Here is an 11,311-nt window from a genome sequence, read left to right on the forward strand (position 1 = left end):
GCACTACTGCAATTGAAAAAGCGATAGCCTGCATGCATGGAAGAGCCGCTTCAGTTTATTCACAATGCAAATGTTTCATATCTCTGTCTAGGAAATTGGTTGGTTGGCTGGCTGTACTCTATTCATTCAGATACCGCTTATCAAAGCACTTTCCTGTTTGGGAATGGGAAATGTGTGCCATTTTAGGATTGAACATAAGAGTGCCCATGCAAGCTTGTATTAAATTGGGAATTCCTGGGTGTGTGTTACTGTTCGCACACACAGTTCTGCCAATTCCTACACATGCTCAGTTTGTGCAAAATGAGCACACACAAATCAACAAATTGGGAAGTGGGGACAAAGACAAAAGGGAGAACTCACTGGGATGGGTGGGAACAAGTCCAACTCCCTGCAATGTAGGAATATCAAGTAAAGCATCCATGGCAGATGACCATCCAATCTCTGCTTTAAAACCTACAATGAAGGAGAGTCCACCACTTTCTGAAGAGTCCATTCCACCATCAAACAGCTCTTACTGTCCAAAAGTTCTCCCCAATGTTAAGTCAGAATCTCCTTTCTTGCAACTTGAAGCCATTGCTTTGAGTCCTACCTTCCAGAGCTGGAGAAAATAGAATCATAGAATCATAGAATCATAGAGTTGGAAGAGACCACAAGGGCCATCGAGTCCAACCCCCTGCCAAGCAGGAAACACCATCAGAGCACTCCTGACATATGGTTGTCAAGCCTCTGCTTAAAGACCTCCAAAGAAGGAGACTCCACCACACTCCTTGGCAGCAAATTCCACTGTCGAACAGCTCTTACTGTCAAGAAGTTCTTCCTAATGTTTAGGTGGAATCTTCTTTCTTGTAGTTTGGAACCATTGCTCCGTGTCCGCTTCTCTGGAGCAGCAGAAAACAACCTTTCTCCCTCCTCTATGTGACATCCTTTTATATATTTGAACATGGCTGTCATATCACCCCTTAACCTCCTCTTCTCCAGACTAAACATGCCCAGCTCCCTTAGCCGTTCCTCATAAGGCATTGTTTCCAGGCCTTTGACCATTTTGGTTGCCCTCCTCTGGACACATTCCAGTTTGTCAGTGTCCTTCTTGAACTGTGGTGCCCAGAACTGGACACAGTACTCCAGGTGAGGTCTGACCAGAGCAGAATACAGTGGCACTATTACTTCCCTTGATCTAGATGCTATACTCCTATTGATGCAGCCCAGAATTGCATTGGCTTTTTTAGCTGCCGCGTCACACTGTTGGCTCATGTCAAGTTTGTGGTCAACCAAGACTCCTAGATCCTTTTCACATGTACTGCTCTCAAGCCAGGTGTCACCCATCTTGTATTTGTGCCTCTCATTTTTTTTGCCCAAGTGCAATACTTTACATTTCTCCCTGTTAAAATTCATCTTGTTTGTTTTGGCCCAGTTCTCTAATCTGTCAAGGTCGTTTTGAAGTGTGATCCTGTCCTCTGGGGTGTTAGCCACCCCTCCCAGTTTGGTGTCATCTGCAAATTTGATCAGGATGCCCTTGAGTCCATCATCCAAGTCGTTGATAAAGATGTTGAATAAGACCGGGCCCAAGACAGAACCCTGTGGCACCCCACTAGTCACTCTTCTCCAGGATGAAGAGGAACCATTGACGAGCACCCTTTGGGTTCGGTCAGTCAGCCAGTTACAAATCCACTGAGTGGTAGCATAGTCAAGACCGCATTTTACCAGCTTCTTTACAAGAATATCATGGGGCACCTTGTCAAATGCCTTGCTGAAATCAAGGTAGGCTACATCCACTGCGTTCCCTTCATCTACCAGGGTTGTAATTCTGTCAAAAAACGAGATCAGGTTAGTCTGACATGACTTATTTTTCAGAAATCCATGCTGACTATGGTGATCACAGCATTCCTTTCTAAGTGCTCACAGACTGTTTGCTTAATGATCTGCTCCAGAATCTTCCCTGGTATTGATGTCAGACTGACTGGGCGGTAATTATTTGGGTCCTCTCTTTCCCCCTTTTTGAAAATAGGGACAACGTTTGCCCTCCTCCAGTCTGCCGGGACTTCGCCTGTTCTCCAGGAATTCTCAAAGATGACTGCCAGTGGTTCTGAGATCACATCTGCCAGTTCTTTTAATACTCTTGGATGCAGTTCATCTGGCCCTGGAGACTTGAATCCATCTAAACTAGCCAAGTATTCTTGTACTATCTCCTTAGTTATTCTGGGCTGTGTTTCCTCTGCTGAATCATTTGCTCCAAATTCTTCAGGTCGGGCATTGTTTTCTTTATCGGAGAAGACTGAGGCAAAGAAGGCATTGAGGAGTTCAGCCCTTTCTGTGTCCCCTGTTTGCATTTCACCATCTTCTCCTCTGAGTGACCCCACTGTTTCTTTGTTCTTCCTTTTGCTACGAACATACCCATAGAAGCCTTTTTTGTTGCTTTTAACCTCTCTAGCAAGCCTGAGTTCATTCTGTGCTTTAGCTTTTCTGACTTTGTGTCTACACGTGCTGGCTATTTGTTTGAATTCCTCTTTGGTGGTTTCCCCCCTTTTCCATTTTTTGTACACATCCTTTTTTAATCTTAACTCAGTTAAAAGTTCTTTAGATAGCCACCCTGGCTTCTTTAGGCACCTTCCATGTTTCCGTCTCATTGGAATTGCCTGAAGTTGTGCTTTTACTATCTCCCTCTTAACAAACTCCCAGCCATCATGAACTCCCTTTCCTTTTAGTATTACTGTCCATGGGATCTCACCCAGCACTTCCCTAAGTTTTATGAAGTCGGCTTTCTTAAAGTCAAGAAATTGAGTCCTAGTATGCTTGGCTGCTCCTTTCCGCTGTATAGTAAACTTCAGAAGAGCATGATCACTTGCGCCTAATGATCCTTCCACTTCTACTCCACTAACCAGGTCATCAGCATTGGTTAGGACCAGATCTAAAATGGCTGTTCCTCTTGTTGCTTCTCCCACTTTCTGGACAATGAAGTTGTCTGCAAGGCCAGTGAGGAATCTGTTTGACCTTATGCTCTTGGCTGAGTTTGACATCCAGCAAATATCCGGGTAATTGAAGTCCCCCATTACTACTATCTCCCTTCCTTTTGCATGCTTGGCCATCTGTTCCAGGAAGGCATCATCTATGTCCTCCGTTTGGCTTGGGGATCTATAGTAAACTCCCACAATGAGATCACTGTTATTCTTCTCTCCCTTAATTTTGACCCAAATGCTCTCACTTTGGCTTTGAGGTTCTAAATCTTGGATCTCTTCACAGGTATACACATCCCTGACATATAACGCCACTCCTCCTCCTTTCTTGTCTGGTCTGTTTCTCTGAAATAGATTGTATCCCTCCATTATTACATTCCAATCGTGGGACTTATCCCACCAGGTTTCAGTGATGCCTATTATGTCATATTTAGTTTGCTGTACCGAGAGCTCAAGCTCATCTTGTTTATTTCCCATGCTTTGCGCATTAGTGTACAGACATTGAAGTCCATTAATCATTCCCCCGTGTCTCTTATTTAAGGATTTTTTCCTCCCACCACTAGGTCTGCATGCTGTTTGCTCCATTCGGTCTATGACATTTGGATGATCATCTTCATCAATTGATAGACTCCTACCTTCAGGAGCACTGTCTCCCTCCCCCACATTAGTCACTTTAAAGCCCTCCTGATGAGGTTTCTGAGATTTTTGGCAAAAACATTCCTCCCAACCGTTGTGAGGTGCTGCCCATCGCTTGCCAGAAGTCCATCTTCAAGAAACTGCAGTCCGTGATCTAAGAATCCAAACCGTTCCTGTTTACACCATTTGCGAAGCCAGCTGTTCACTTCCACTATTTTCCCCTCTCTCCCTGGGCCACGTCGTTCAACTGGGAGGACAGATGAGATGACAATTTGTGCATTTAATTGCTTCAATTTCCTGCCCAGAGCCTCGTAGTCTCTTTTGATCTTCTGAAGGCTATTGCTTGCAGTGTCATTGGTTCCCACATGAACCAAGAGGAAGGGGTATTTGTCAGTGGGTTTTATGATTCCTTGCAGTTGTTCAGTTACATCTTGGATCTTAGCCCCGGGGAGACAGCACACTTCCCGAGACATCTTGTCAGGCCCACAGATCACTGCTTCTATTCCCCTCAGTAGAGAATCCCCTATCACCACTACACGCCTCCTCTTAGGTTTGGTCGGGGTTCTTCCGTGAGCTGTCCGTTCCAAGGTCACCTGCACATTCCCTGAGGACTGACTTTGCTGCTCGTCTTCATATACCTGATCGACTTTAATGAGGGAGAGATCCTCAAATGGAGTCTGCTCTTCGTCTTCCATGCTAGGGGAGAGGACCTCAAAGCGATTGTGTATTTCTAAACAATCAGAGCGAACCCTGGGCCTCCTACTTCTTTGAGTCACGTTTCTCCATATATCTGGCTCCTGTGTTGGTGAACTAGCCTCCTTCTCAGGGGAGTCCCCTGTCTCCTCCTTGGTGGAGACGGTGTGCTCTGTTGCTTCCAAGAAGACCTCCAGCTCTGTAATTCTTTGGAGCGTAGTTACACGTTCCTCCAGTTGCTGGACTTTGTCTTCTAAGAGGGCAATTGCTGCAGGTAAAGCTGCCTGCAACCTTTGGCAAGATGGCAAACATTGCGCAGGAACCGCAGGCGACTGCAGCTGTTCCCTCACTCTCCATCTTGAGAACGTGTCATTGGGGGTGGCTACAGCGGTCCTCCATCATAAGAAGCGTGAAGACAGGACAAATAACTCCCCCCCAAAAAAACCTAGGTCTCCCCCAACAAACGTTTGAGACTAGCTCATCTAAATCTAAAAGATGGATCAAACTGTGCGCGCCGCTAGGTGCATGCCGCTGCCCTGCAAGCTCTGATAAGCTCCTCCCACAGCTAATCACCTGCCTCAACAGAAACCCTGCCCCCTCTGACCTTTGCACAGGGAGAGCAGCTAATCAGCCACAAAGAAGCTTGTTCCATGTGATAGCCCTTCCGATATTTGAAAATGGCTACCATATCTCCTCTCGGCCTCCCCTACTCCAGGCTGAACATGCCCAACTCCCTCAACTGTTTCTCATCAGGCTTGGTTTCCCGACACATTATCATCTTGGTCATCCTCCTCTGCACACGTTCCAGCTTGTCAATATCCTTCTTAAATTGTGGCGCCCAGAATAAGAGTTGTACTATTACTTCCCTTGATCTGGACATTACACTTCTGTTGATGCAGCCTAGAATAGAATTAGCTTTTGTTTTGCTGCTGCACCACCGTGTTTACTAAACAGGATCTGGTCTGGTTGCAGATTGGATGGGGGACCACATGTTGAGATTCCTGCACTGCAGGAGGTTGGACTAGATGGCCCTGGGGGTCCCATCCAGCTCTACAATTCTAGGAGTCTGTGATTCCTGTTTAGCTTGTAGTTTACTAAGACCCATAGAACCTTTTCACATGTATTAATATTAATGGCAAGTCAGGTGTCTCCCTTCTTATATTTTGGCTGTGTATGCAACATACATTTTAAAAGCATATGATTTTCCCCGAATAATTCTGGTAACTGTGGTTTACCACTCATGAAGTTGCAGTTCCCAGCACCCTGAACAAACTGCAGTTTCCATGAAATCGTACGCTTGACGTAAATATTGTATAAGCAACCTTGATGGGAGGGGTTATAATGTGTGACTAGGACCTGGGAGACCAGGTCAGCCATGAAGCTCACTGGTTGACCTTGGACCAGTCACCGCCTCTTGGCTTAATCAACCTCACAGGGTTGTTGTGGGGATTAAATGAGAAGGGGAAGAACCATGCATGCCACTTTGAGCTCCTTGGAGGAAAAGGTGGGACAAAAAAGCAATAAAGGAGGAGAACAAGAAGAAGAACTTCAGCTGCAAATGTGTGTGTGAAAATGTGGATTCCAAACAAGACCCAGCTCAAATGAAGCATTCTGTGGTGCCTTGTAGTTGCATTGCTGTATAAGCTGCATTTTACTTCTTACCCTTTCCCCATAATACCACCAGCAGTATTTGTTGGGATTTAAGGCTGTTTGTGTGTGTGTGTGGGGGGGGGGGAGGCAGAGTGGAAGAGCAGCCACCTGCCACCCCAGCAGTCTGCCTTGAGGCTCTTAAGACGGTGCCTCTTATCAGCTGCATAATGTCAGTGCCAAGTGCCAAAAACACAGGTGTTGCCTTGGAAACCCAAGATACGCTGTGCCAGCAGTTCTAGCAAACAGCTGAAGAACTGTGCGTATGTCGCAGGCGGTGGAGAGGTGCACATTTCTACTGAGAAACCATCTGTTCCAGTGACAGTTATTAACCTGCTGGTGCTTTGAGTATGACGGAGTCAAGCCGAACTTTAGCAGGCAGATGGATAGAGGGGCTGCTGCTGCTGCTTGCTTCTGTTCCAGCAGAAATCCCTTCTCTCTGCTCCTCTCACATTGCTCTCAGGCTTATCAAGCAGTGGGAAGGAAGCCTGTTGAAGGATGAATCATAGAATCGTACAGCTATTGGGCTAGAAGAGACCCCTGACAGATGACCATCCAACCTTCGCTTAAAGACCTCCAATGATGGAGAATCCACCAACTTCTGAGGGAGTCCAAATGCTATTGGAAAGCTTGCAAGCAGGATGCAGATACTGTGGCCATCATCTGTGTGTCTGCATGACTTGGTATTCTGAGGTAGAGTGCCTTTATCCATGGCAGTTCCATTCCTTAGGCTTACTGAAAGCTTTTGCCTTCATCAAGCTTCTGCTATCAGGAATGTAAGAATCCAAAAGGGTAGGGAGGAGAGAGGAAGTGGTCTTTGCTTTGGCAGCTTGAATCTATTTTGTCTTTAATTAGGAAGGAAGCTTTCATCTCTGCATTTCAAGAGATCATAAAAATCAATGTGTTTCTCCACATTTCCGAGCCAGAATACACACATTTCATCGCTTAATTGCCATTAACTCTCTGCTAATACCCCCCATTAAGTGTGATTTATGAGAGCTGCATAAAAAACAACTCGGGGAAGATAAAATTTTAATTCATCCTAAACTTTGCAAGAGAGAACTGTGGGATTCCAAAGCCACTGGGAGGCTCAAAATAATTTTACCACAGCCAAGCTACAGAAAGCAGCTTTCTTTCACTTCACTGTGGTTGCAAGAAACAATGTGTTGCTCAAAGAGAGAGACAGAGAGATCATGGGCTGAGGAAGAAGCCGACAGTAAAACATAGCCCTTACTTCTGGTTTCCATTTGAAACTTGGGTGGCAATGAGAGACAGCTTGTTCACACCAAACACAGGCACATGCCGTCTCTGCACAGGTACAAGAGCTTATGTGACATAGCCCACATCCATACCATGCATTTAAAGCAGTAGTATGCTTTAAACAGCCATGCATTCCCCCCAAAGGATTCTGGTAAGTGTAGTTTGTTAAGCGTGCTGAAGGTTGTTAGGAGACTCGTGGAGGAGAGGACTATCAATGGCTACTAGCCACAATTGATATGCTCTGCCCCCACAGTCAGATGCAGCAATAGTTCCTGAATACCAGTTGCCATAAAACCCAGGAAAGTGATCATAAGCTTGAATCCTGCTTGCTGGTTTCCCACAGGCATCTGGCTGGTCCAAGTGAGAACATGATGCTGGACTAGATGAGCCATTGGCCTGATCCAGCATGTGCTTCTGATGTTCTTATAGACCCCATATTTCTCTCTCTCCTCCATCTTCTTTTATCTAGGCTAAATCAACCCAGTCCTTTCAACCTCTTTTCCCACAGCTTGTTTTCCATACTTCTGGACATCCTTCTTGCCCTACCTGAACATGTTCCAGTTTATCTGTATCCTTCTTAAAAGAGCAGGACCTATAACTGGACATGATGCTGAAGATGAGGTTTGATCAGTGAAGAACAAAGCAGAACTATTACTTCCCACTACTTGGATGGAAACTGTGGTCCTACTCATGAAGCCTAACGTTGCATTTATTCTATTTTTATGCAGTGGCTACTATGTGTATGAGAGAATTATTATTATCATTATTATTTAGGCATCCTCCACCCTAAGGTTTTACTGCAACGACATAAATTACAGCATTAAAAACATTTTAAAACAAATGATGATCACAATAATAGGGCGAGTCCTAAAACTATAAATCTCAAACGCCAAAGGCCAGGGTAAAGACATAATGCCTTCAGCATATGATGAAACTTGTATAGTGAAGGTGTCCAACACACCTGTATGTTGAGGGAATTTCACAGCTCAGGGAGCTACCACTCACACCCTTGAGCCTGGTGAGGGTGGAGAAACTACCAAGAGGGCCCCTGCTCTGATTGTAGCACCCAACAGAGCCTATAGCAAATTGTCTGCATATGTGAACTTATACATGGAAGAAATATCTGGGCACAGATGTTTAAGGAAGATCAAAAGCTCCCGACCACCATTTTTATTTTTAAATCCATTTTGCAGTAATCACAAACGTTGCCAAATTTGGAAAAGTGTGAAGTTCTGCAAAAAGTGCAAAATCTTGCAATACAATGGTTTTACAGTAACCACTTATCAAAGCATCTAGTCTCCTGCTGCGGAGCTTTTGCTTCTGCTGCTCTTACAGCGGCTGTTTTTCTTCTGCAATGTCTTTCTGTTGACTTTGGAAGGCCGAAGCTTTGGGTTTCATCGCTCCGTAGGCAAGGGAGCCTCGTTTTCCTGTCATTTGTGGCTGGAGTGCCTCCAACACTGTCACTGGGAAGCATACAACAAAGGATAGTTTGGAAACTGCACTCAGCTCTTTCTCTCTCAAACAAAACTGTGCCTTGTTACTTTCCTAGCTTTGAAGAACAGTCATGCCTCACCACTTCAGAAGAAAATATCCCAGAGCTGACTCCAGTCTGGTTTTGATAACTAAATGCATTTCAAGGTTGAGTTTCCAGAGTCAAGAAGTTCTATGTTTATAACGTGGCCTTCCCCCCCTTTCATGTCTACCAGGGATGAAGAATCGGTGACTCTCAAGGCAGGGGCAATCCATCCCATTTCACTGCCAGAGGTGAAACAGGAAAGTGCTGCCCCCTTGCCAAGCCTCGCTTACCAGGATCACACAGCTTTCAGTGAGACCTTGTGAGATTGTGCAGAGCTCAGTGAGGTCTTGTGAAAGCTTCGCAATATCCCACTAGAGTTCTGCAAGATTGTGCGAGATCTTGATGGAAGCTGCCACTGCACAACCTTGGCAGCAGCAGCAGAAGTGGGCGAGGTACCCTTTGGGGCATTGCCCATGGGATTCTTCTGCCCGAGGCGGGCTGCTTCACTCCCTTCTCATGTTTGGACTGGCCCTGCTGCCAGATGTTGGAGGACTCCTGGTCACACCAATCCCAGCCAGGAAAGCCAAGTGTCATGAATGATGGAAGTCCAACAGTATCTGCAAGGCCAGATTTTCTGTCCCCCCTGATGTTGCGTTGATATACAAAGCCTTGAACAACTTGTGTCCAGGATGCCATAAGGATCATCTGAGCCTCTATATCCCAGCTCGCTCATTTGGAGGAATCTTATTGGTTGTCCGGAGTGTTATAGAGGACCAACTGATCTAACCATTTAAGGTTGCAGGTCCCTTGGTGTCAAACACGCTTTCAACAGAGATTAGGTCTACATTCGCACCATTTAAAGAGCTGTGATGCCACTTTAAACAGCCATGGCTCCCCCCAAGGAATTATGGGAACTGTAGTGTTGTGATGGCCACCATATTCCCTGAGAAGAGGGATTGACTATTAAACCACTCAAGGAATTGTAGCTCTGTTAGGGGCATAGCTGTCAACGTTTCCCTTTTTTTAAGGGAAATTCCCTTATTCCGAATAGGATTCCTCGCAAGAAAGGGGGAAAGTTGACAGCTAACAATTCTCAGCACCCTTAACAAACTACTTTCAATCAGCATTTAACAGGAAGCACTTAACCTTTTGACTTAACTGTTTGTTAAACCTCACCTTTGTATGTGGCATATACAAAGAAGTATTTTTAATGCTGCACCCCCCTACAAACCACACCATCTTTGTTTCATTCTTTTCTGTGGCCATTTTCCTGTGGCTTTGTTTGAACATGAGTGTGAGCAGGTGAGATGAGTAATAAGGAGATGTCTCTGCCAAGCCGCCCCTCCTGATCTGCATGCTGCAAAAGTCAACCACAATTTTTGTGTGGTGGGGCCCTTACAGCAAAGCAGTAGTGTGCTGTGAAGGAAAGGTTATTGCAGAGCACCTAGCACCTAATATAGGCAGCCTCACGCGTTTTCAAAGCCATTTAATTACATTAATAGAAATATATAAAATTATTTGGAAAATGTTGTCAATGTGGTGTAGTAGGTTAGTGTCAGACTAGGTCATAAGAGACCAGGATTCAAATTCCCCAATCAGCCCTGAAGTTGACCGGGTGGACTTGGACCAGTCTCAGTCTCTCAGCCTAACCTACCTCACAGCTTCTGGACCAAGTGCAAGGGGAGCACCATACAGAGCGCACTGCAGCAATCCAGCCTTGAAGCAACCAGTGCAGCTAAGCTTTCCCGGCCCAGAAATGGTCGTAGCTGTTGAACCAACTACAAGTAGGAACACTTTCTGTTTTCTATGGCTTTCTAGACTTCTAGAATGGAAGGCAGCCGAGGACTAGAATGCAGAAGCGTCTACTGTGGTGGCAAGAATGAAGAAGTATCGTCTGTTTTTTGGAGCAGAAACAGCAAAAATTCCCTCGACGACACACTGAAATCTACACACACACACACACACACACACACACACACAGAGAGAGAGAGAGCTCAGCCCAGTGTTCACTTGCAGCTCACCAGAACACAAGCTAAAAAGCAAGTTGGGGTGAGGGTGTGCAGTGAATACAATCCTCGTTCACTGTGGACAAAGAGTCACCTGGAATCTCTGCCATTAGAGATTTAGCAGGCACCTTCTATGCCAACTTTTAAGCACCTGCTGAAAACTTTTCTGTTCCACCAGGCCTATTGCAGGTGGAATACATCCTTCCACAATGGTTCATTGATGTCTGTGTTTAACTTTTAAAATATTGTTTTTATTGTGCGGTTTTACTGCTGTAAACTGCATATATACATACTGCAGCGTCATGTGTGTGTGTGTGTGTGCAGCAGTATACAAATATTTTTATAAATAAAATTTAGTTAAGAATAGCAGAGAGTTGTTCTGAGGCTGCGTATTTGCCTCACAGGCCTCCAATTCCCAGAGTGGTTTAACCATCAGTTTCTCTTCATGGAGAGCTCTGGGAGGGGAACAGGGAGTCTCCCAACAACTATCCCAACACCCTGAGCAAACTACAGCTCCCAGAACTCTTTGAGAGAAGAGTGTGGCATCACAGCACTTTATATGTATGGTGCAAATGTGGCCTTTGTGTCTCCTCTGTGGAGAA

The sequence above is a fragment of the Podarcis filfolensis genome (assembly GCF_964270895.1).
Source record: "Podarcis filfolensis genome assembly, chromosome: 8".
Lineage (NCBI taxonomy): Eukaryota > Metazoa > Chordata > Lepidosauria > Squamata > Lacertidae > Podarcis > Podarcis filfolensis.